Raw genomic sequence first — 24,759 nt, forward strand, 5'->3', positions numbered from 1 at the left:
AGGCCATAATAGACGACATCACCAAACAGCTCCATAGTCACATACACAGCAAAGGAGAGATGTTGTTTACACCTAGTGATGTCAGTGGTATTGAGTGACATCACAGCACAGTGCTAAGGCTCCTGGGCCTGGACACAGCAGCGGCTGCAATATCTCAACGGAGAATACGTTTATATATATGTGTGTGTGTGCGCGTATATATATATATATATATATATATATATATATATATATATATTTCTCCGCCGAAATCACTTTTAAACCCATTTCCACCTTTTTTTCCCTTCTCTTCCTCTTACTTTTTTTTCACGTTTTTTTACGTTTTTCTCCTTTTCGCCTCTTTTCTGGGCGTATTATTCTTCTTTTTCTTCTTTTTTTTCATCTAATGCATACCCCATCAGTGCAGCAATGCTTATTCAATACCGCCAGCAGATGGAGACACTGGGGGATAATTTTCTAAGGATTTATACTGATTTTTCCTGTCTGAATTTGTCGCACAGAAAGTTGCAGGCCAAATATGTGTGACATTTCTGCGACTTTAGCTTCTAGAGCATTTTTACAACATTATACATAGGTGCTGAATACATAAAAAGCGACTGTTCAGCGACAGACAAGTCGCATCGGCTGAAAGTAGGCCAGAATGTCAGTCCATGTTGGAGCAGGTTTAGATACAGTCTAAAGTATAGATCTCAAAGTCTGTGCACAGAATTTAGCAAGGGCCTCGCACCTTCTGATGCATCAGGTAGGTGCACAATAGCATAGCCTAACCCTCTGTACTTTGGTCTATATTGATGCGGGACATAGACAGCCAGCTGATGACCAATCCATTAGTGCAATGGATGGCTGGAAGCATTTGTCTTTGCCTTTGCAATACCACAGAAGCAATGCATGGTCAATGTACAGCAATGACACACCTGTGTGAACAGCCAGGAGACCCCCCCCCCCCCCATGTTATGTTACATAGTTACATAGTTAGTACGGTCGAAAAAAGACATATGTCCATCAAGTTCAACCAGGGAATTAAGGGGTAGGGGTGTGGCGCGATATTGGGGAAGGGATGAGATTTTATATTTCTTCATAAGCATTAATCTTATTTTGTCAATTAGGAACATTCAGCACCCACCCGCTATCAAGGCAGCTGCCTATCATGTCATGCCCTACCTGCACAGGTGTGCTGGCTACTCAAATGATCCAATTAAGGAGGCCATTTAGTCAGCAGCAGCAGAAGTCCTGTGCCTGGACGCTCCAACAGCGGCCAGACACAAGCAGAAGCAGAAGCAGCAGAAGCAGCAGCAGCACCACCTTTTGTTTTTTGGCTGCAGCAGCAGCAAGGCCCACAGGGCTGGCTAGCTGGCTAGCCAGCAAGCAGGTAGCAATGAAAGTAGGAATCTTTCTTTTTAACCCTGTAAGGGGGTGGTGCACTGTACCCGAAGATACTGCCATATCGGGTCAATGCATAGGGCGACGGAAGCAAGCTTCGAAATCGGCCCCCGTTCTCAAAAATCCATTTAATATATGGTCCCCAGATAGGGGACGTATCAGATATTAAACTGATAAGAACAGATACTACACTTGATCTTAGCCAAAAGGCCGAGAAGCGATAACCGTGAAAGGGGCGGGCCCAACAAGGTGCCCTTCATGGGCACTATCACTGCTTGCTGTCAGGGAGGCTGCCAGACAATTTTCCATGCACACTCTGGGCTGGGGGGCAGTCAACCACCAGTACACACAGCAGAACCTAAACCCATACCATTATTGCTAAGCAGCAAGACAGGGGCCCATTGCACTCCCGCGGGGCCTTTTTAAATGCTATCCATAACCCGGATTTGCCAGGAACCCTTCTTACTCCTCCTACTTGCATGTGACACTGGGCTTAGGATCTGCATAGGAAACACACACACAAGCACACACCTACCTTTGTTGCCTGCAGATGCCTCCTTGGCTGTCCCCAAACGGTATCAAACCAACACCCACGGGAAGCTGTAAGCATAGAGGACATGCCTGCACCCCATTGGACTTACCTGTGTGGGTTAAACCCGGGTTATTTGACAACCTATGGCGGTGATGGTTCTGCTCAGGCAGAGCAGTGCTGATGCTCCTCATAAAGCTGTCGCTGCTGTGAAGGTTCTAGGTGACATCACAAATCCCTATGGTTACATACACAACAAAGCTGGGTTGTTGTTGTTTACACTCTGCAAGGCCTGTGGAAGTGAGTGACATCATAGCACTGTAGTTCTGAGGGTTCTAGATGGATGCAACAATCTCCTGTTGCTTCTATGAAGGCCATAATAGACGACATCACCAAACAGCTCCATAGTCACATACACAGCAAAGGAGAGATGTTGTTTACACCTAGTGATGTCAGTGGTATTGAGTGACATCACAGCACAGTGCTAAGGCTCCTGGGCCTGGACACAGCAGCGGCTGCAATATCTCAACGGAGAATACGTTTATATATATGTGTGTGTGTGCGCGTATATATATATATATATATATATATATATATATATTTCTCCGCCGAAATCACTTTTAAACCCATTTCCACCTTTTTTTCCCTTCTCTTCCTCTTACTTTTTTTTCACGTTTTTTTACGTTTTTCTCCTTTTCGCCTCTTTTCTGGGCGTATTATTCTTCTTTTTCTTCTTTTTTTCGTCTAATGCATACCCCATCAGTGCAGCAATGCTTATTCAATACCGCCAGCAGATGGAGACACTGGGGGATAATTTTCTAAGGATTTATACTGATTTTTCCTGTCTGAATTTGTCGCACAGAAAGTTGCAGGCCAAATATGTGTGACATTTCTGCGACTTTAGCTTCTAGAGCATTTTTACAACATTATACATAGGTGCTGAATACATAAAAAGCGACTGTTCAGCGACAGACAAGTCGCATCGGCTGAAAGTAGGCCAGAATGTCAGTCCATGTTGGAGCAGGTTTAGATACAGTCTAAAGTATAGATCTCAAAGTCTGTGCACAGAATTTAGCAAGGGCCTCGCACCTTCTGATGCATCAGGTAGGTGCACAATAGCATAGCCTAACCCTCTGTACTTTGGTCTATATTGATGCGGGACATAGACAGCCAGCTGATGACCAATCCATTAGTGCAATGGATGGCTGGAAGCATTTGTCTTTGCCTTTGCAATACCACAGAAGCAATGCATGGTCAATGTACAGCAATGACACACCTGTGTGAACAGCCAGGAGACCCCCCCCCCCCCCCCCCATGTTATGTTACATAGTTACATAGTTAGTACGGTCGAAAAAAGACATATGTCCATCAAGTTCAACCAGGGAATTAAGGGGTAGGGGTGTGGCGCGATATTGGGGAAGGGATGAGATTTTATATTTCTTCATAAGCATTAATCTTATTTTGTCAATTAGGAACATTCAGCACCCACCCGCTATCAAGGCAGCTGCCTATCATGTCATGCCCTACCTGCACAGGTGTGCTGGCTACTCAAATGATCCAATTAAGGAGGCCATTTAGTCAGCAGCAGCAGAAGTCCTGTGCCTGGACGCTCCAACAGCGGCCAGACACAAGCAGAAGCAGAAGCAGCAGCAGCACCACCTTTTGTTTTTTGGCTGCAGCAGCAGCAAGGCCCACAGGGCTGGCTAGCTGGCTAGCCAGCAAGCAGGTAGCAATGAAAGTAGGAATCTTTCTTTTTAACCCTGTAAGGGGGTGGTGCACTGTACCCGAAGATACTGCCATATCGGGTCAATGCATAGGGCGACGGAAGCAAGCTTCGAAATCGGCCCCCGTTCTCAAAAATCCATTTAATATATGGTCCCCAGATAGGGGACGTATCAGATATTAAACTGATAAGAACAGATACTACACTTGATCTTAGCCAAAAGGCCGAGAAGCGATAACCGTGAAAGGGGCGGGCCCAACAAGGTGCCCTTCATGGGCACTATCACTGCTTGCTGTCAGGGAGGCTGCCAGACAATTTTCCATGCACACTCTGGGCTGGGGGGCAGTCAACCACCAGTACACACAGCAGAACCTAAACCCATACCATTATTGCTAAGCAGCAAGACAGGGGCCCATTGCACTCCCACGGGGCCTTTTTAAATGCAATCCATAACCCGGATTTGCCAGGAACCCTTCTTACTCCTCCTACTTGCATGTGACACTGGGCTTAGGATCTGCATAGGAAACACACACACAAGCACACACCTACCTTTGTTGCCTGCAGATGCCTCCTTGGCTGTCCCCAAACGGTATCAAACCAACACCCACGGGAAGCTGTAAGCATAGAGGACATGCCTGCACCCCATTGGACTTACCTGTGTGGGTTAAACCCGGGTTATTTGACAACCTATGGCGGTGATGGTTCTGCTCAGGCAGAGCAGTGCTGATGCTCCTCATAAAGCTGTCGCTGCTGTGAAGGTTCTAGGTGACATCACAAATCCCTATGGTTACAGACACAACAAAGCTGGGTTGTTGTTGTTTACACTCTGCAAGGCCTGTGGAAGTGAGTGACATCATAGCACTGTAGTTCTGAGGGTTCTAGATGGATGCAACAATCTCCTGTTGCTTCTATGAAGGCCATAATAGACGACATCACCAAACAGCTCCATAGTCACATACACAGCAAAGGAGAGATGTTGTTTACACCTAGTGATGTCAGTGGTATTGAGTGACATCACAGCACAGTGCTAAGGCTCCTGGGCCTGGACACAGCAGCGGCTGCAATATCTCAACGGAGAATACGTTTATATATATGTGTGTGTGTGCGCGTATATATATATATATATATATATATATATATATTTCTCCGCCGAAATCACTTTTAAACCCATTTCCACCTTTTTTTCCCTTCTCTTCCTCTTACTTTTTTTTCACGTTTTTTTACGTTTTTCTCCTTTTCGCCTCTTTTCTGGGCGTATTATTCTTCTTTTTCTTCTTTTTTTCGTCTAATGCATACCCCATCAGTGCAGCAATGCTTATTCAATACCGCCAGCAGATGGAGACACTGGGGGATAATTTTCTAAGGATTTATACTGATTTTTCCTGTCTGAATTTGTCGCACAGAAAGTTGCAGGCCAAATATGTGTGACATTTCTGCGACTTTAGCTTCTAGAGCATTTTTACAACATTATACATAGGTGCTGAATACATAAAAAGCGACTGTTCAGCGACAGACAAGTCGCATCGGCTGAAAGTAGGCCAGAATGTCAGTCCATGTTGGAGCAGGTTTAGATACAGTCTAAAGTATAGATCTCAAAGTCTGTGCACAGAATTTAGCAAGGGCCTCGCACCTTCTGATGCATCAGGTAGGTGCACAATAGCATAGCCTAACCCTCTGTACTTTGGTCTATATTGATGCGGGACATAGACAGCCAGCTGATGACCAATCCATTAGTGCAATGGATGGCTGGAAGCATTTGTCTTTGCCTTTGCAATACCACAGAAGCAATGCATGGTCAATGTACAGCAATGACACACCTGTGTGAACAGCCAGGAGACCCCCCCCCCCCCCCCATGTTATGTTACATAGTTACATAGTTAGTACGGTCGAAAAAAGACATATGTCCATCAAGTTCAACCAGGGAATTAAGGGGTAGGGGTGTGGCGCGATATTGGGGAAGGGATGAGATTTTATATTTCTTCATAAGCATTAATCTTATTTTGTCAATTAGGAACATTCAGCACCCACCCGCTATCAAGGCAGCTGCCTATCATGTCATGCCCTACCTGCACAGGTGTGCTGGCTACTCAAATGATCCAATTAAGGAGGCCATTTAGTCAGCAGCAGCAGAAGTCCTGTGCCTGGACGCTCCAACAGCGGCCAGACACAAGCAGAAGCAGAAGCAGCAGCAGCACCACCTTTTGTTTTTTGGCTGCAGCAGCAGCAAGGCCCACAGGGCTGGCTAGCTGGCTAGCCAGCAAGCAGGTAGCAATGAAAGTAGGAATCTTTCTTTTTAACCCTGTAAGGGGGTGGTGCACTGTACCCGAAGATACTGCCATATCGGGTCAATGCATAGGGCGACGGAAGCAAGCTTCGAAATCGGCCCCCGTTCTCAAAAATCCATTTAATATATGGTCCCCAGATAGGGGACGTATCAGATATTAAACTGATAAGAACAGATACTACACTTGATCTTAGCCAAAAGGCCGAGAAGCGATAACCGTGAAAGGGGCGGGCCCAACAAGGTGCCCTTCATGGGCACTATCACTGCTTGCTGTCAGGGAGGCTGCCAGACAATTTTCCATGCACACTCTGGGCTGGGGGGCAGTCAACCACCAGTACACACAGCAGAACCTAAACCCATACCATTATTGCTAAGCAGCAAGACAGGGGCCCATTGCACTCCCACGGGGCCTTTTTAAATGCAATCCATAACCCGGATTTGCCAGGAACCCTTCTTACTCCTCCTACTTGCATGTGACACTGGGCTTAGGATCTGCATAGGAAACACACACACAAGCACACACCTACCTTTGTTGCCTGCAGATGCCTCCTTGGCTGTCCCCAAACGGTATCAAACCAACACCCACGGGAAGCTGTAAGCATAGAGGACATGCCTGCACCCCATTGGACTTACCTGTGTGGGTTAAACCCGGGTTATTTGACAACCTATGGCGGTGATGGTTCTGCTCAGGCAGAGCAGTGCTGATGCTCCTCATAAAGCTGTCGCTGCTGTGAAGGTTCTAGGTGACATCACAAATCCCTATGGTTACATACACAACAAAGCTGGGTTGTTGTTGTTTACACTCTGCAAGGCCTGTGGAAGTGAGTGACATCATAGCACTGTAGTTCTGAGGGTTCTAGATGGATGCAACAATCTCCTGTTGCTTCTATGAAGGCCATAATAGACGACATCACCAAACAGCTCCATAGTCACATACACAGCAAAGGAGAGATGTTGTTTACACCTAGTGATGTCAGTGGTATTGAGTGACATCACAGCACAGTGCTAAGGCTCCTGGGCCTGGACACAGCAGCGGCTGCAATATCTCAACGGAGAATACGTTTATATATATGTGTGTGTGTGCGCGTATATATATATATATATATATATATATATATATATATATATATATATATATATACTCCGCCGAAATCACTTTTAAACCCATTTCCACCTTTTTTCCCTTCTCTTCCTCTTACTTTTTTTTCACGTTTTTTTACGTTTTTCTCCTTTTCGCCTCTTTTCTGGGCGTATTATTCTTCTTTTTCTTCTTTTTTTTCGTCTAATGCATACCCCATCAGTGCAGCAATGCTTATTCAATACCGCCAGCAGATGGAGACACTGGGGGATAATTTTCTAAGGATTTATACTGATTTTTCCTGTCTGAATTTGTCGCACAGAAAGTTGCAGGCCAAATATGTGTGACATTTCTGCGACTTTAGCTTCTAGAGCATTTTTACAACATTATACATAGGTGCTGAATACATAAAAAGCGACTGTTCAGCGACAGACAAGTCGCATCGGCTGAAAGTAGGCCAGAATGTCAGTCCATGTTGGAGCAGGTTTAGATACAGTCTGAAGTATAGATCTCAAAGTCTGTGCACAGAATTTAGCAAGGGCCTCGCACCTTCTGATGCATCAGGTAGGTGCACAATAGCATAGCCTAACCCTCTGTACTTTGGTCTATATTGATGCGGGACATAGACAGCCAGCTGATGACCAATCCATTAGTGCAATGGATGGCTGGAAGCATTTGTCTTTGCCTTTGCAATACCACAGAAGCAATGCATGGTCAATGTACAGCAATGACACACCTGTGTGAACAGCCAGGAGACCCCCCCCCCCCCCCCCATGTTATGTTACATAGTTACATAGTTAGTACGGTCGAAAAAAGACATATGTCCATCAAGTTCAACCAGGGAATTAAGGGGTAGGGGTGTGGCGCGATATTGGGGAAGGGATGAGATTTTATATTTCTTCATAAGCATTAATCTTATTTTGTCAATTAGGAACATTCAGCACCCACCCGCTATCAAGGCAGCTGCCTATCATGTCATGCCCTACCTGCACAGGTGTGCTGGCTACTCAAATGATCCAATTAAGGAGGCCATTTAGTCAGCAGCAGCAGAAGTCCTGTGCCTGGACGCTCCAACAGCGGCCAGACACAAGCAGAAGCAGAAGCAGCAGAAGCAGCAGCAGCACCACCTTTTGTTTTTTGGCTGCAGCAGCAGCAAGGCCCACAGGGCTGGCTAGCTGGCTAGCCAGCAAGCAGGTAGCAATGAAAGTAGGAATCTTTCTTTTTAACCCTGTAAGGGGGTGGTGCACTGTACCCGAAGATACTGCCATATCGGGTCAATGCATAGGGCGACGGAAGCAAGCTTCGAAATCGGCCCCCGTTCTCAAAAATCCATTTAATATATGGTCCCCAGATAGGGGACGTATCAGATATTAAACTGATAAGAACAGATACTACACTTGATCTTAGCCAAAAGGCCGAGAAGCGATAACCGTGAAAGGGGCGGGCCCAACAAGGTGCCCTTCATGGGCACTATCACTGCTTGCTGTCAGGGAGGCTGCCAGACAATTTTCCATGCACACTCTGGGCTGGGGGGCAGTCAACCACCAGTACACACAGCAGAACCTAAACCCATACCATTATTGCTAAGCAGCAAGACAGGGGCCCATTGCACTCCCACGGGGCCTTTTTAAATGCAATCCATAACCCGGATTTGCCAGGAACCCTTCTTACTCCTCCTACTTGCATGTGACACTGGGCTTAGGATCTGCATAGGAAACACACACACAAGCACACACCTACCTTTGTTGCCTGCAGATGCCTCCTTGGCTGTCCCCAAACGGTATCAAACCAACACCCACGGGAAGCTGTAAGCATAGAGGACATGCCTGCACCCCATTGGACTTACCTGTGTGGGTTAAACCCGGGTTATTTGACAACCTATGGCGGTGATGGTTCTGCTCAGGCAGAGCAGTGCTGATGCTCCTCATAAAGCTGTCGCTGCTGTGAAGGTTCTAGGTGACATCACAAATCCCTATGGTTACATACACAACAAAGCTGGGTTGTTGTTGTTTACACTCTGCAAGGCCTGTGGAAGTGAGTGACATCATAGCACTGTAGTTCTGAGGGTTCTAGATGGATGCAACAATCTCCTGTTGCTTCTATGAAGGCCATAATAGACGACATCACCAAACAGCTCCATAGTCACATACACAGCAAAGGAGAGATGTTGTTTACACCTAGTGATGTCAGTGGTATTGAGTGACATCACAGCACAGTGCTAAGGCTCCTGGGCCTGGACACAGCAGCGGCTGCAATATCTCAACGGAGAATACGTTTATATATATGTGTGTGTGTGCGCGTATATATATATATATATATATATATATATATATATATATATATATTTCTCCGCCGAAATCACTTTTAAACCCATTTCCACCTTTTTTTCCCTTCTCTTCCTCTTACTTTTTTTTCACGTTTTTTTACGTTTTTCTCCTTTTCGCCTCTTTTCTGGGCGTATTATTCTTCTTTTTCTTCTTTTTTTTCGTCTAATGCATACCCCATCAGTGCAGCAATGCTTATTCAATACCGCCAGCAGATGGAGACACTGGGGGATAATTTTCTAAGGATTTATACTGATTTTTCCTGTCTGAATTTGTCGCACAGAAAGTTGCAGGCCAAATATGTGTGACATTTCTGCGACTTTAGCTTCTAGAGCATTTTTACAACATTATACATAGGTGCTGAATACATAAAAAGCGACTGTTCAGCGACAGACAAGTCGCATCGGCTGAAAGTAGGCCAGAATGTCAGTCCATGTTGGAGCAGGTTTAGATACAGTCTAAAGTATAGATCTCAAAGTCTGTGCACAGAATTTAGCAAGGGCCTCGCACCTTCTGATGCATCAGGTAGGTGCACAATAGCATAGCCTAACCCTCTGTACTTTGGTCTATATTGATGCGGGACATAGACAGCCAGCTGATGACCAATCCATTAGTGCAATGGATGGCTGGAAGCATTTGTCTTTGCCTTTGCAATACCACAGAAGCAATGCATGGTCAATGTACAGCAATGACACACCTGTGTGAACAGCCAGGAGACCCCCCCCCCCCCCCATGTTATGTTACATAGTTACATAGTTAGTACGGTCGAAAAAAGACATATGTCCATCAAGTTCAACCAGGGAATTAAGGGGTAGGGGTGTGGCGCGATATTGGGGAAGGGATGAGATTTTATATTTCTTCATAAGCATTAATCTTATTTTGTCAATTAGGAACATTCAGCACCCACCCGCTATCAAGGCAGCTGCCTATCATGTCATGCCCTACCTGCACAGGTGTGCTGGCTACTCAAATGATCCAATTAAGGAGGCCATTTAGTCAGCAGCAGCAGAAGTCCTGTGCCTGGACGCTCCAACAGCGGCCAGACACAAGCAGAAGCAGAAGCAGCAGAAGCAGCAGCAGCACCACCTTTTGTTTTTTGGCTGCAGCAGCAGCAAGGCCCACAGGGCTGGCTAGCTGGCTAGCCAGCAAGCAGGTAGCAATGAAAGTAGGAATCTTTCTTTTTAACCCTGTAAGGGGGTGGTGCACTGTACCCGAAGATACTGCCATATCGGGTCAATGCATAGGGCGACGGAAGCAAGCTTCGAAATCGGCCCCCGTTCTCAAAAATCCATTTAATATATGGTCCCCAGATAGGGGACGTATCAGATATTAAACTGATAAGAACAGATACTACACTTGATCTTAGCCAAAAGGCCGAGAAGCGATAACCGTGAAAGGGGCGGGCCCAACAAGGTGCCCTTCATGGGCACTATCACTGCTTGCTGTCAGGGAGGCTGCCAGACAATTTTCCATGCACACTCTGGGCTGGGGGGCAGTCAACCACCAGTACACACAGCAGAACCTAAACCCATACCATTATTGCTAAGCAGCAAGACAGGGGCCCATTGCACTCCCACGGGGCCTTTTTAAATGCAATCCATAACCCGGATTTGCCAGGAACCCTTCTTACTCCTCCTACTTGCATGTGACACTGGGCTTAGGATCTGCATAGGAAACACACACACAAGCACACACCTACCTTTGTTGCCTGCAGATGCCTCCTTGGCTGTCCCCAAACGGTATCAAACCAACACCCACGGGAAGCTGTAAGCATAGAGGACATGCCTGCACCCCATTGGACTTACCTGTGTGGGTTAAACCCGGGTTATTTGACAACCTATGGCGGTGATGGTTCTGCTCAGGCAGAGCAGTGCTGATGCTCCTCATAAAGCTGTCGCTGCTGTGAAGGTTCTAGGTGACATCACAAATCCCTATGGTTACATACACAACAAAGCTGGGTTGTTGTTGTTTACACTCTGCAAGGCCTGTGGAAGTGAGTGACATCATAGCACTGTAGTTCTGAGGGTTCTAGATGGATGCAACAATCTCCTGTTGCTTCTATGAAGGCCATAATAGACGACATCACCAAACAGCTCCATAGTCACATACACAGCAAAGGAGAGATGTTGTTTACACCTAGTGATGTCACTGGTTTTGAGTGACATCACAGCACAGTGCTAAGGCTCCTGGGCCTGGACACAGCAGCGGCTGCAATATCTCAACAGAGAATACGTTTATATATATGTGTGTGTGTGCGCGTATATATATATATATATATATATATATATATATATATATATATATATATATATATGTATATTTCTCCGCCGAAATCACTTTTAAACCCATTTCCACCTTTTTTTCCCTTCTCTTCCTCTTACTTTTTTTTCACGTTTTTTTACATTTTTCTCCTTTTCGCCTCTTTTCTGGGCGTATTATTCTTCTTTTTCTTCTTTTTTTTCGTCTAATGCATACCCCATCAGTGCAGCAATGCTTATTCAATACCGCCAGCAGATGGAGACACTGGGGGATAATTTTCTAAGGATTTATACTGATTTTTCCTGTCTGAATTTGTCGCACAGAAAGTTGCAGGCCAAATATGTGTGACATTTCTGCGACTTTAGCTTCTAGAGCATTTTTACAACATTATACATAGGTGCTGAATACATAAAAAGCGACTGTTCAGCGACAGACAAGTCGCATCGGCTGAAAGTAGGCCAGAATGTCAGTCCATGTTGGAGCAGGTTTAGATACAGTCTAAAGTATAGATCTCAAAGTCTGTGCACAGAATTTAGCAAGGGCCTCGCACCTTCTGATGCATCAGGTAGGTGCACAATAGCATAGCCTAACCCTCTGTACTTTGGTCTATATTGATGCGGGACATAGACAGCCAGCTGATGACCAATCCATTAGTGCAATGGATGGCTGGAAGCATTTGTCTTTGCCTTTGCAATACCACAGAAGCAATGCATGGTCAATGTACAGCAATGACACACCTGTGTGAACAGCCAGGAGACCCCCCCCCCCCCCATGTTATGTTACATAGTTACATAGTTAGTACGGTCGAAAAAAGACATATGTCCATCAAGTTCAACCAGGGAATTAAGGGGTAGGGGTGTGGCGCGATATTGGGGAAGGGATGAGATTTTATATTTCTTCATAAGCATTAATCTTATTTTGTCAATTAGGAACATTCAGCACCCACCCGCTATCAAGGCAGCTGCCTATCATGTCATGCCCTACCTGCACAGGTGTGCTGGCTACTCAAATGATCCAATTAAGGAGGCCATTTAGTCAGCAGCAGCAGAAGTCCTGTGCCTGGACGCTCCAACAGCGGCCAGACACAAGCAGAAGCAGAAGCAGCAGAAGCAGCAGCAGCACCACCTTTTGTTTTTTGGCTGCAGCAGCAGCAAGGCCCACAGGGCTGGCTAGCTGGCTAGCCAGCAAGCAGGTAGCAATGAAAGTAGGAATCTTTCTTTTTAACCCTGTAAGGGGGTGGTGCACTGTACCCGAAGATACTGCCATATCGGGTCAATGCATAGGGCGACGGAAGCAAGCTTCGAAATCGGCCCCCGTTCTCAAAAATCCATTTAATATATGGTCCCCAGATAGGGGACGTATCAGATATTAAACTGATAAGAACAGATAAGGTTTCAACAAAATTTTATTGAATAAATAAGAAACCATACAAAATTTAAAATGCAAAATAATAAAAGGTTCACAAAAGTTTTAAAATACAAATAATAAAACCAGTAATAAAAGGAGAAAAAATAAAAATGGCAGGATAAAACATTATACAAATGTCATAAAAACTGATTATACTGTTATTTCGTTCCATAGAGGCAGACACCACATGGATGCTGCCTCGCTGGCCCCCAACTGTTTCTTGTCTCTTAGGTAATAGATGTACATCTCACTCAGGGCCAGCTTTATACAGTTTTTAACATCAATAAAATCATGTTTAAAAAGTAAGATGTTCCTAACTTTCCAGATGGCATTTTTAAAACAATTAATAATCATCCAGCAGATCATCTGCTGTTTAAAATTGGGGCAGTTAAAAAGACCGTAAAAGACACATTCGTGATTAAAATCTTTTAGGCCGCAGGCCCACTTCAAAAGTGGGCCTACCTTCCTCCAAAGCTCCCGTGCAAAAGGGCAGTTCCAAAATATGTGCAGCACCGTTTCGTCCACTCCGCAGCCATCTCTCGGGCACTTGGCTCTCGCCACCAGTCCTCGCCTGTGCTGGAACTCACGAGTAGGGAGGCACTGGTGGACGATTGCCCAGGCAAGATCCCTGTGTACATTCGCCAGAAACTTCCCGTACACGTTCCGCCATACCTTTTTGGATCTTGCCTGTGTGAAATTGGACACTGCCAGGGTAACCTCACTCCGCCTGAGGACCTTTGATACCTTTCTCTGGTCCCCCAGTATGTCAGGCTCCAAATCTTGGAGACCTAGGAGCCTGACTGTCTTTTCCAACACCACATAATGTTTTGGGGGACACAGAAGCACCGGAGCGTTCAGAGGGATGCGCAACCATCTTTTAAAAACCATGCCCGCAGCGTACCTTAAAAAGCAGCTAAAAATGCCATCGGATTTAATAATTTAAAAACAGAAACAGAAATACTTTATGTAAAAGAAAGTAAAAAGGTTAGGAACATCTTTCCCGCCATTATCTTTACTTTTGTACATAAAATCACGCTTTAATTTCTCCATTTTTGAACCCCATAAAAAAGTAAAAACAATTCTAGTTACTTTTTTAATGTATAAAATAGATGGAGGAAATACCATGGCAATGTATAGCATAATAGGGAGTAAAACCATCTTTATTATTAAAATCTTCCCCTCCATGGTAAGGTTTCTAAGATTCCACATTAAAATCTTCTTCTCCATCTTAGCTATAGCTGAATCCCAGTTAGGGCTCCCATCATTGACCTGGTTAAAAACAATACCTAAAACTTTAATTTGATCCTGTTGCATTGTGACTCCTGGGGTGATGGATGAATCCCAGGAGCCAATATAAAAACAGTCACATTTATCTGTGTTTAGCTTAAAACCAGAGACCTCGCAGAAATAGCTGGTGTTCCTCAATGCCCCCCTCATGGATGGAGAGTCCGGGCACAGTATGGTGACATCATCCATGTACCCCAACACCTTTAGATGGGTCCCTCCTCCACCAGGTATCGGTACGCCTCTTACTACCCGGTCTTTTCTGAGGAGGGCCATCAGTGGTTCGATTGCGCAAATAAAAAGGAGTGGGGACAGGGGGCAGCCCTGTTTGACACCTGATAAAAGAGGAACACCGCTGGTTAAAAAGCCATTAACAGAGACTTGACTAAAACAGGATCGGTATAAAAGCATGATTCGGCTTAAAATCGTTTCAGGCACTGCCATCTTTTTAAGAACTAAAAACAGGTATTCATGGGAGACCCTATCAAAGGCTTTTTCAAAGTCTAAGGATAAAATTGCTACAGTTTGATTTCTATCCTTAAAATACCATAAAACATCTCTTAAAATATTTAGGGATTCAGCTATAGACCTTCCAGGTACCCCACAAACCTGATTTGGGTGAATTAATTTATGAATAAAAGGTTTAAAACGGACAGCTAATAACTTGGCTAAAACTTTATAATCGACATTTAAAAGTGTGATGGGGCGCCAATTTTTTAGCATATCCTTTTCACCCTTTTTAAAAAGTAATGATACAATCCCCCTCCTCCAGGAAGGGGGAAGTTCATTAACAATAAAAGTTTCTTTATACAATAAAACCATATCATCCTTTAAAATATCCCAAAAAGCTAAATAAAATTCGATGGGTAAACCATCTTCCCCAGGGGCCTTCCCACTAGAAAAACTTTTAAAAACAAATAAAAGTTCATCTAAGTTAAGATCACGGGATAAAACCTCCTGGTCTAAAACATCTAGCTTAAAATCAAGGGAATTAAGAACATGTTCTAAAAAGGATGGATTAAGATCTTTCTTATTAAAAAGAAGCTGGTAGAAGTTAAAAACTGCATCTAACATGCCTTTTGGAGTGGATTCACCCTCAAGGTTTTGGATGATATCCCTCCTATTCATCACTTTTTTAAAAAAGAAACGGGAACATTTCTCGCCCTCCTCCAGGTGCTGCACATGTGAGTTAAAAATGATTTGTTTCCCTTTCTTTTCTATGGCATGTTTTATTTCAGTTTTAAGGTTTAAAATATCATTTTCTACATCCATACCAGCTTCTTTCAATTTAAAAAGTACATTTAAACGCATGTTAAGAACATAAAACCACTGTTTTTCCATTTTTGCCTTCTTCTTACCTGCTTTGATAAAAAAAAAACCGATTTTAGATTTGGTGCCCTCCCACCAGTGCAGCATAGGCTCGTGGGGTTTTCTTTGTGATTGCCAGCATTGGTAGGTCCGCACAAACTCCTCTTTTATCTCAGGGTCCTCTAGGAGTGTGGTGTTTAATCTCCAGAGGCCCCTTTTTGCTTTTTGCTCCCCCTCTAGCTCCAGGCCCACCAAGAGGAGCTTATGATCAGAGAAGATATTCTGCTCGAGCGTGCATTTCAGGGGTTTAAAAGCTCTAGAGGAAAAAATAAAATCGATTCTGGAGCTCACTCTTCCATTGGACCATGTGGCGCCCGGGTCCTCCGGCAAGAGATCCTTCCAGCAATCTTTCAAATTAAAATCATCAATAAAATTTTTAAGCAGGTAAGAAGTGCGGTCTTTACGATTAATATCCCCACCCTGCCGGTGTTCCCCATCACGTATGCAGTTAAAATCACCTCCCACCAGCAGGGGGGAAGACCCAACACAAAACAGTGGTAAAATTTCAAATAGTTCTGCCCGCTCCTGTTTATCAGGAGGGGCATACACATTTAAAACACGAATTAAAAGTCCATTAAAATATAGATGAATTAAAAGAGCTCTGCCAGGCACAATCTCAGTTACTGTATGAATAGAAAAGGACTGGCCTCGGCAGAGCAGCCCAACACCCACAGAACGACAGTCATTTGCACCGGACCATATGGATGGGCCCAGCTTCCAGTCTTCTTTTAAGTCTTTATAGTCCATTTTACTAGGGATTCCACATTCTTGTAGCAGGCAAAGGTCAAAGTCACATGTCTCTAGATAAGAAAATAAAGCAGCCCTGCGATCAGGGCTCTTTAAGGACCTCACATTGAGTGAGGCAATTTTTACAGGGATAGGCATAGTTTATGGAGAGTCCGTGCTTGGAGAATCAAAGTCAATAATAAGCTGCGTACCGTCATCCCCCGCCTGCGGGGTCATCAGCTCCTTGATGTTCTGAGGGTCGGAGCTTGAGATCGATGATGCCCCGACCCTGAGCTCGCTCTCGTCCGAACTACGGCACGCCGCTTTCCTTTGAATGTCTTCCTCTTCTTCTTCTCTTTGTCTTTTAAATGTCACACTGCTGTCCATATCCTCTGTGTTGCTCTCACTCGATGTAATCTCTGGCCCCCGGCTGATGGATCTGCGTCTTCTTTCATCATTTGACGACTGGAACTGCTGCACAGGGGCCTGTGAGGCCTCTTTTCCGGAACCTTTGCCGCTACCTTGGGAAGTTTTCATCGCTTGTTCCCCAGCAAGCGTTGCTGAGGACTGTTGCTCCAACTTCCCCATCGATCGACGATGGCCAGTTTTACCCACCGGGTCCACTGCTGGCGGGGCAGCAAACCCTGGTTTGGCGCCACTTGTCTTCTTGGCCCTGTCCTGTATAGGCGGAGTAACAGGACCGGGCTCAGACCTGGCCACCTGGCTCCCCTTCCGGCGGGCTTTCACCGGGGCCTCTTCGTCCGGAGCAGGGCGACCCTGGGCCAAGCCAGTACCTGGCTTATGCTGCAATTTTGGGTCCACTTTTGCCCCCACCGAGGCCCGTCGGCTGCCACCCGCCACAGGTGAGCCCCCTTCAGAAGTTTCGGCGGGCTCTTGAGCCAGGTAGGAAGTCGATCGACGTCTTTCAATTTCCCGGGCAGTAAACTCGATCACCCGCCCGGGCTTCGTGGAATCCCCATGGCCTCCCCCTAGCACTACCACCGGTGGGCCCCCCGATGGAGCACCAGAGGTCTTGGGCCTGGACCCATCAGTACCTGCCATCTGGGGTTTGGGCATCTTAAAAAAGGACGTCTTTTGTCCTGTCCCCTCTTTGGGTGGGCCCAGCCTTGACCCACCCATCGTAGTTTTTGCTTTATGGGGACAGGAATTAAAATCGTGTTTTTCCTCTCCGCAGAGGTTGCACCTTATCGTATGGCTACATCTTGAGGCTATGTGACCTTCTTGGCCACACCTATTGCAGCGAATCACACGCTCCGCGCCGCAGGTCTCCTGGGTGTGGCCAAACCTCAAGCAATTTCGGCAATACATAGGCATTTGAGGATAGAACAGGAAGCCCCGAACTCTCCCGATGGCAAAATTTGGGGGCGGATGGCAAAGACCCCCAATACCACCGGGATCCTTACGGAGCTTGACCCAGAACTTCCTCTTGCCGTTCCAGAACCGCACGGAGTTCAAGATTTTGTTTGCGAATCGCACCTCTTCGCAGTATCGCCGAAGAAAAGTGGCTATATCCTCCGTGGTCACATGAGGGCTGTGCATAGCCACCACCAACGGTATATGTTCCTCACCATAGAGGAACTGGAACGAAAGACCGTCGAGTCGATCGTCCCTCTGGTCCGCACCAGACAAGGTTGCATAGATGTTATCGCAACACGCCGTGGCCGTGAAGGTGACGGTATACAGGCCACGGCTTTCCTGGTCATTTAGACACAGGATGTCCTCCCTATTGAGGCGGAAGTAGTCAAGAAGAATCACCTCCGCAATGAAGCGGAGGTTCTTCAACTGACGATGGCTCTCCGACACCTCTATGCGGATGGTATTTCGCATCGACATTTCCCCAGAGGGGAAAGCCCAGGAGAACGGCATCTTCCACACCCAGGGACTAAGCCCCTTCCCCAATAGCAGCAGGGGCTCGGAATCCCGCTATAAAAGCGGAACCCTTACCCAAGGCAGAGGTCGGGGGTACCCTAGGTGCTTCCGAAGCTACAGGTAACGCTCAACGTACCGAAAATGCCTTCTGAGACACAAGGTCCCAGAGACAGGGGGATCGCAACCCGTTGTCCGTGGACTAAGCCCGCTCCCCAATAGCAGCAAGGGGGTGAAGTCCCTCCGTAAGGAGAGACAATCCCCCAAGGCCGAGAAGCGGGGTACCACAGACACCTTCCGACCAGACCAAATGCAGATACTACACTTGATCTTAGCCAAAAGGCCGAGAAGCGATAACCGTGAAAGGGGCGGGCCCAACAAGGTGCCCTTCATGGGCACTATCACTGCTTGCTGTCAGGGAGGCTGCCAGACAATTTTCCATGCACACTCTGGGCTGGGGGGCAGTCAACCACCAGTACACACAGCAGAACCTAAACCCATACCATTATTGCTAAGCAGCAAGACAGGGGCCCATTGCACTCCCACGGGGCCTTTTTAAATGCAATCCATAACCCGGATTTGCCAGGAACCCTTCTTACTCCTCCTACTTGCATGTGACACTGGGCTTAGGATCTGCATAGGAAACACACACACAAGCACACACCTACCTTTGTTGCCTGCAGATGCCTCCTTGGCTGTCCCCAAACGGTATCAAACCAACACCCACGGGAAGCTGTAAGCATAGAGGACATGCCTGCACCCCATTGGACTTACCTGTGTGGGTTAAACCCGGGTTATTTGACAACCTATGGCGGTGATGGTTCTGCTCAGGCAGAGCAGTGCTGATGCTCCTCATAAAGCTGTCGCTGCTGTGAAGGTTCTAGGTGACATCACAAATCCCTATGGTTACATACACAACAAAGCTGGGTTGTTGTTGTTTACACTCTGCAAGGCCTGTGGAAGTGAGTGACATCATAGCACTGTAGTTCTGAGGGTTCTAGATGGATGCAACAATCTCCTGTTGCTTCTATGAAGGCCATAATAGACGACATCACCAAACAGCTCCATAGTCACATACACAGCAAAGGAGAGATGTTGTTTACACCTAGTGATGTCAGTGGTATTGAGTGACATCACAGCACAGTGCTAAGGCTCCTGGGCCTGGACACAGCAGCGGCTGCAATATCTCAACGGAGAATACGTTTATATATATGTGTGTGTGTGCGCGTATATATATATATATATATATATATATATATATATATATATATTTCTCCGCCAAAATCACTTTTAAACCCATTTCCACCTTTTTTTCCCTTCTCTTCCTCTTACTTTTTTTTCACGTTTTTTTACGTTTTTCTCCTTTTCGCCTCTTTTCTGGGCGTATTATTCTTCTTTTTCTTCTTTTTTTTCGTCTAATGCATACCCCATCAGTGCAGCAATGCTTATTCAATACCGCCAGCAGATGGAGACACTGGGGGATAATTTTCTAAGGATTTATACTGATTTTTCCTGTCTGAATTTGTCGCACAGAAAGTTGCAGGCCAAATATGTGTGACATTTCTGCGACTTTAGCTTCTAGAGCATTTTTACAACATTATACATAGGTGCTGAATACATAAAAAGCGACTGTTCAGCGACAGACAAGTCGCATCGGCTGAAAGTAGGCCAGAATGTCAGTCCATGTTGGAGCAGGTTTAGATACAGTCTAAAGTATAGATCTCAAAGTCTGTGCACAGAATTTAGCAAGGGCCTCGCACCTTCTGATGCATCAGGTAGGTGCACAATAGCATAGCCTAACCCTCTGTACTTTGGTCTATATTGATGCGGGACATAGACAGCCAGCTGATGACCAATCCATTAGTGCAATGGATGGCTGGAAGCATTTGTCTTTGCCTTTGCAATACCACAGAAGCAATGCATGGTCAATGTACAGCAATGACACACCTGTGTGAACAGCCAGGAGACCCCCCCCCCCCCATGTTATGTTACATAGTTACATAGTTAGTACGGTCGAAAAAAGACATATGTCCATCAAGTTCAACCAGGGAATTAAGGGGTAGGGGTGTGGCGCGATATTGGGGAAGGGATGAGATTTTATATTTCTTCATAAGCATTAATCTTATTTTGTCAATTAGGAACATTCAGCACCCACCCGCTATCAAGGCAGCTGCCTATCATGTCATGCCCTACCTGCACAGGTGTGCTGGCTACTCAAATGATCCAATTAAGGAGGCCATTTAGTCAGCAGCAGCAGAAGTCCTGTGCCTGGACGCTCCAACAGCGGCCAGACACAAGCAGAAGCAGAAGCAGCAGAAGCAGCAGCAGCACCACCTTTTGTTTTTTGGCTGCAGCAGCAGCAAGGCCCACAGGGCTGGCTAGCTGGCTAGCCAGCAAGCAGGTAGCAATGAAAGTAGGAATCTTTCTTTTTAACCCTGTAAGGGGGTGGTGCACTGTACCCGAAGATACTGTCATATCGGGTCAATGCATAGGGCGACGGAAGCAAGCTTCGAAATCGGCCCCCGTTCTCAAAAATCCATTTAATATATGGTCCCCAGATAGGGGACGTATCAGATATTAAACTGATAAGAACAGATACTACACTTGATCTTAGCCAAAAGGCCGAGAAGCGATAACCGTGAAAGGGGCGGGCCCAACAAGGTGCCCTTCATGGGCACTATCACTGCTTGCTGTCAGGGAGGCTGCCAGACAATTTTCCATGCACACTCTGGGCTGGGGGGCAGTCAACCACCAGTACACACAGCAGAACCTAAACCCATACCATTATTGCTAAGCAGCAAGACAGGGGCCCATTGCACTCCCACGGGGCCTTTTTAAATGCAATCCATAACCCGGATTTGCCAGGAACCCTTCTTACTCCTCCTACTTGCATGTGACACTGGGCTTAGGATCTGCATAGGAAACACACACACAAGCACACACCTACCTTTGTTGCCTGCAGATGCCTCCTTGGCTGTCCCCAAACGGTATCAAACCAACACCCACGGGAAGCTGTAAGCATAGAGGACATGCCTGCACCCCATTGGACTTACCTGTGTGGGTTAAACCCGGGTTATTTGACAACCTATGGCGGTGATGGTTCTGCTCAGGCAGAGCAGTGCTGATGCTCCTCATAAAGCTGTCGCTGCTGTGAAGGTTCTAGGTGACATCACAAATCCCTATGGTTACATACACAACAAAGCTGGGTTGTTGTTGTTTACACTCTGCAAGGCCTGTGGAAGTGAGTGACATCATAGCACCACTGTAGTTCTGAGGGTTCTAGATGGATGCAACAATCTCCTGTTGCTTCTATGAAGGCCATAATAGACGACATCACCAAACAGCTCCATAGTCACATACACAGCAAAGGAGAGATGTTGTTTACACCTAGTGATGTCAGTGGTATTGAGTGACATCACAGCACAGTGCTAAGGCTCCTGGGCCTGGACACAGCAGCGGCTGCAATATCTCAACGGAGAATACGTTTATATATATGTGTGTGTGTGCGCGTATATATATATATATATATATATATATATATATATATATATATTTCTCCGCCAAAATCACTTTTAAACCCATTTCCACCTTTTTTTCCCTTCTCTTCCTCTTACTTTTTTTTCAAGTTTTTTTACGTTTTTCTCCTTTTCGCCTCTTTTATGGGCGTATTATTCTTCTTTTTCTTCTTTTTTTTCGTCTAATGCATACCCCATCAGTGCAGCAATGCTTATTCAATACCGCCAGCAGATGGAGACACTGGGGGATAATTTTCTAAGGATTTATACTGATTTTTCCTGTCTGAATTTGTCGCACAGAAAGTTGCAGGCCAAATATGTGTGACATTTCTGCGACTTTAGCTTCTAGAGCATTTTTACAACATTATACATAGGTGCTGAATACATAAAAAGCGACTGTTCAGCGACAGACAAGTCGCATCGGCTGAAAGTAGGCCAGAATGTCAGTCCATGTTGGAGCAGGTTTAGATACAGTCTAAAGTATAGATCTCAAAGTCTGTGCACAGAATTTAGCAAGGGCCTCGCACCTTCTGATGCATCAGGTAGGTGCACAATAGCATAGCCTAACCCTCTGTACTTTGGTCTATATTGATGCGGGACATAGACAGCCAGCTGATGACCAATCCATTAGTGCAATGGATGGCTGGAAGCATTTGTCTTTGCCTTTGCAATACCACAGAAGCAATGCATGGTCAATGTACAGCAATGACACACCTGTGTGAACAGCCAGGAGACCCCCCCCCCCATGTTATGTTACATAGTTACATAGTTAGTACGGTCGAAAAAAGACATATGTCCATCAAGTTCAACCAGGGAATTAAGGGGTAGGGGTGTGGCGCGATATTGGGGAAGCGATGAGATTTTATATTTCTTCATAAGCATTAATCTTATTTTGTCAATTAGGAACATTCAGCACCCACCCGCTATCAAGGCAGCTGCCTATCATGTCATGCCCTACCTGCACAGGTGTGCTGGCTACTCAAATGATCCAATTAAGGAGGCCATTTAGTCAGCAGCAGCAGAAGTCCTGTGCCTGGACGCTCCAACAGCGGCCAGACACAAGCAGAAGCAGAAGCAGCAGAAGCAGCAGCAGCACCACCTTTTGTTTTTTGGCTGCAGCAGCAGCAAGGCCCACAGGGCTGGCTAGCTGGCTAGCCAGCAAGCAGGTAGCAATGAAAGTAGGAATCTTTCTTTTTAACCCTGTAAGGGGGTGGTGCACTGTACCCGAAGATACTGTCATATCGGGTCAATGCATAGGGCGACGGAAGCAAGCTTCGAAATCGGCCCCCGTTCTCAAAAATCCATTTAATATATGGTCCCCAGATAGGGGACGTATCAGATATTAAACTGATAAGAACAGATACTACACTTGATCTTAGCCAAAAGGCCGAGAAGCGATAACCGTGAAAGGGGCGGGCCCAACAAGGTGCCCTTCATGGGCACTATCACTGCTTGCTGTCAGGGAGGCTGCCAGACAATTTTCCATGCACACTCTGGGCTGGGGGGCAGTCAACCACCAGTACACACAGCAGAACCTAAACCCATACCATTATTGCTAAGCAGCAAGACAGGGGCCCATTGCACTCCCACGGGGCCTTTTTAAATGCAATCCATAACCCGGATTTGCCAGGAACCCTTCTTACTCCTCCTACTTGCATGTGACACTGGGCTTAGGATCTGCATAGGAAACACACACACAAGCACACACCTACCTTTGTTGCCTGCAGATGCCTCCTTGGCTGTCCCCAAACGGTATCAAACCAACACCCACGGGAAGCTGTAAGCATAGAGGACATGCCTGCACCCCATTGGACTTACCTGTGTGGGTTAAACCCGGGTTATTTGACAACCTATGGCGGTGATGGTTCTGCTCAGGCAGAGCAGTGCTGATGCTCCTCATAAAGCTGTCGCTGCTGTGAAGGTTCTAGGTGACATCACAAATCCCTATGGTTACATACACAACAAAGCTGGGTTGTTGTTGTTTACACTCTGCAAGGCCTGTGGAAGTGAGTGACATCATAGCACTGTAGTTCTGAGGGTTCTAGATGGATGCAACAATCTCCTGTTGCTTCTATGAAGGCCATAATAGACGACATCACCAAACAGCTCCATAGTCACATACACAGCAAAGGAGAGATGTTGTTTACACCTAGTGATGTCAGTGGTATTGAGTGACATCACAGCACAGTGCTAAGGCTCCTGGGCCTGGACACAGCAGCGGCTGCAATATCTCAACGGAGAATACGTTTATATATATGTGTGTGTGTGCGCGTATATATATATATATATATATATATATATATATATATATATATATATATTTCTCCGCCGAAATCACTTTTAAACCCATTTCCACCTTTTTTTCCCTTCTCTTCCTCTTACTTTTTTTTCACGTTTTTTTACGTTTTTCTCCTTTTCGCCTCTTTTCTGGGCGTATTATTCTTCTTTTTCTTCTTTTTTTTCGTCTAATGCATACCCCATCAGTGCAGCAATGCTTATTCAATACCGCCAGCAGATGGAGACACTGGGGGATAATTTTCTAAGGATTTATACTGATTTTTCCTGTCTGAATTTGTCGCACAGAAAGTTGCAGGCCAAATATGTGTGACATTTCTGCGACTTTAGCTTCTAGAGCATTTTTACAACATTATACATAGGTGCTGAATACATAAAAAGCGACTGTTCAGCGACAGACAAGTCGCATCGGCTGAAAGTAGGCCAGAATGTCAGTCCATGTTGGAGCAGGTTTAGATACAGTCTAAAGTATAGATCTCAAAGTCTGTGCACAGAATTTAGCAAGGGCCTCGCACCTTCTGATGCATCAGGTAGGTGCACAATAGCATAGCCTAACCCTCTGTACTTTGGTCTATATTGATGCGGGACATAGACAGCCAGCTGATGACCAATCCATTAGTGCAATGGATGGCTGGAAGCATTTGTCTTTGCCTTTGCAATACCACAGAAGCAATGCATGGTCAATGTACAGCAATGACAC

The 24,759-nt window shown here is 45.8% G+C and overlaps 8 non-coding genes and 1 pseudogene across 8 annotated transcripts; all 9 read right to left on the minus strand.

Moving 5' to 3' along the window:
* Window positions 1-1,411: 1,411 nt before the first annotated feature.
* Window positions 1,412-1,602, minus strand: LOC130309160 (U2 spliceosomal RNA). The gene has a single exon (XR_008857866.1). It is a non-coding gene; the product is annotated as a U2 spliceosomal RNA (small nuclear RNA).
* A 2,075-nt stretch (window positions 1,603-3,677) lies between these two features.
* LOC130309161 (U2 spliceosomal RNA) lies at window positions 3,678-3,868 on the minus strand. The gene has a single exon (XR_008857867.1). It is a non-coding gene; the product is annotated as a U2 spliceosomal RNA (small nuclear RNA).
* A 2,071-nt stretch (window positions 3,869-5,939) lies between these two features.
* Window positions 5,940-6,130, minus strand: LOC130309162 (U2 spliceosomal RNA). Its single transcript, XR_008857868.1, has one exon. It is a non-coding gene; the product is annotated as a U2 spliceosomal RNA (small nuclear RNA).
* Window positions 6,131-8,230: 2,100 nt separating this feature from the next.
* On the minus strand, window positions 8,231-8,421 carry LOC130309163 (U2 spliceosomal RNA). Its single transcript, XR_008857870.1, has one exon. It is a non-coding gene; the product is annotated as a U2 spliceosomal RNA (small nuclear RNA).
* A 2,092-nt stretch (window positions 8,422-10,513) lies between these two features.
* LOC130309164 (U2 spliceosomal RNA) lies at window positions 10,514-10,704 on the minus strand. Its single transcript, XR_008857871.1, has one exon. It is a non-coding gene; the product is annotated as a U2 spliceosomal RNA (small nuclear RNA).
* Window positions 10,705-12,811: 2,107 nt separating this feature from the next.
* LOC130309173 (U2 spliceosomal RNA) lies at window positions 12,812-12,997 on the minus strand. The gene has a single exon (XR_008857879.1). It is a non-coding gene; the product is annotated as a U2 spliceosomal RNA (small nuclear RNA).
* A 5,389-nt stretch (window positions 12,998-18,386) lies between these two features.
* On the minus strand, window positions 18,387-18,604 carry LOC130309177 (U2 spliceosomal RNA; annotated as a pseudogene).
* A 2,088-nt stretch (window positions 18,605-20,692) lies between these two features.
* Window positions 20,693-20,883, minus strand: LOC130309170 (U2 spliceosomal RNA). Its single transcript, XR_008857876.1, has one exon. It is a non-coding gene; the product is annotated as a U2 spliceosomal RNA (small nuclear RNA).
* Window positions 20,884-22,972: 2,089 nt separating this feature from the next.
* LOC130309171 (U2 spliceosomal RNA) lies at window positions 22,973-23,163 on the minus strand. The gene has a single exon (XR_008857877.1). It is a non-coding gene; the product is annotated as a U2 spliceosomal RNA (small nuclear RNA).
* Window positions 23,164-24,759: the final 1,596 nt, after the last annotated feature.

This window comes from Hyla sarda, unplaced genomic scaffold (genome assembly GCF_029499605.1).
Source record: "Hyla sarda isolate aHylSar1 unplaced genomic scaffold, aHylSar1.hap1 scaffold_1512, whole genome shotgun sequence".
Taxonomy (NCBI): Eukaryota; Metazoa; Chordata; class Amphibia; order Anura; family Hylidae; genus Hyla; species Hyla sarda.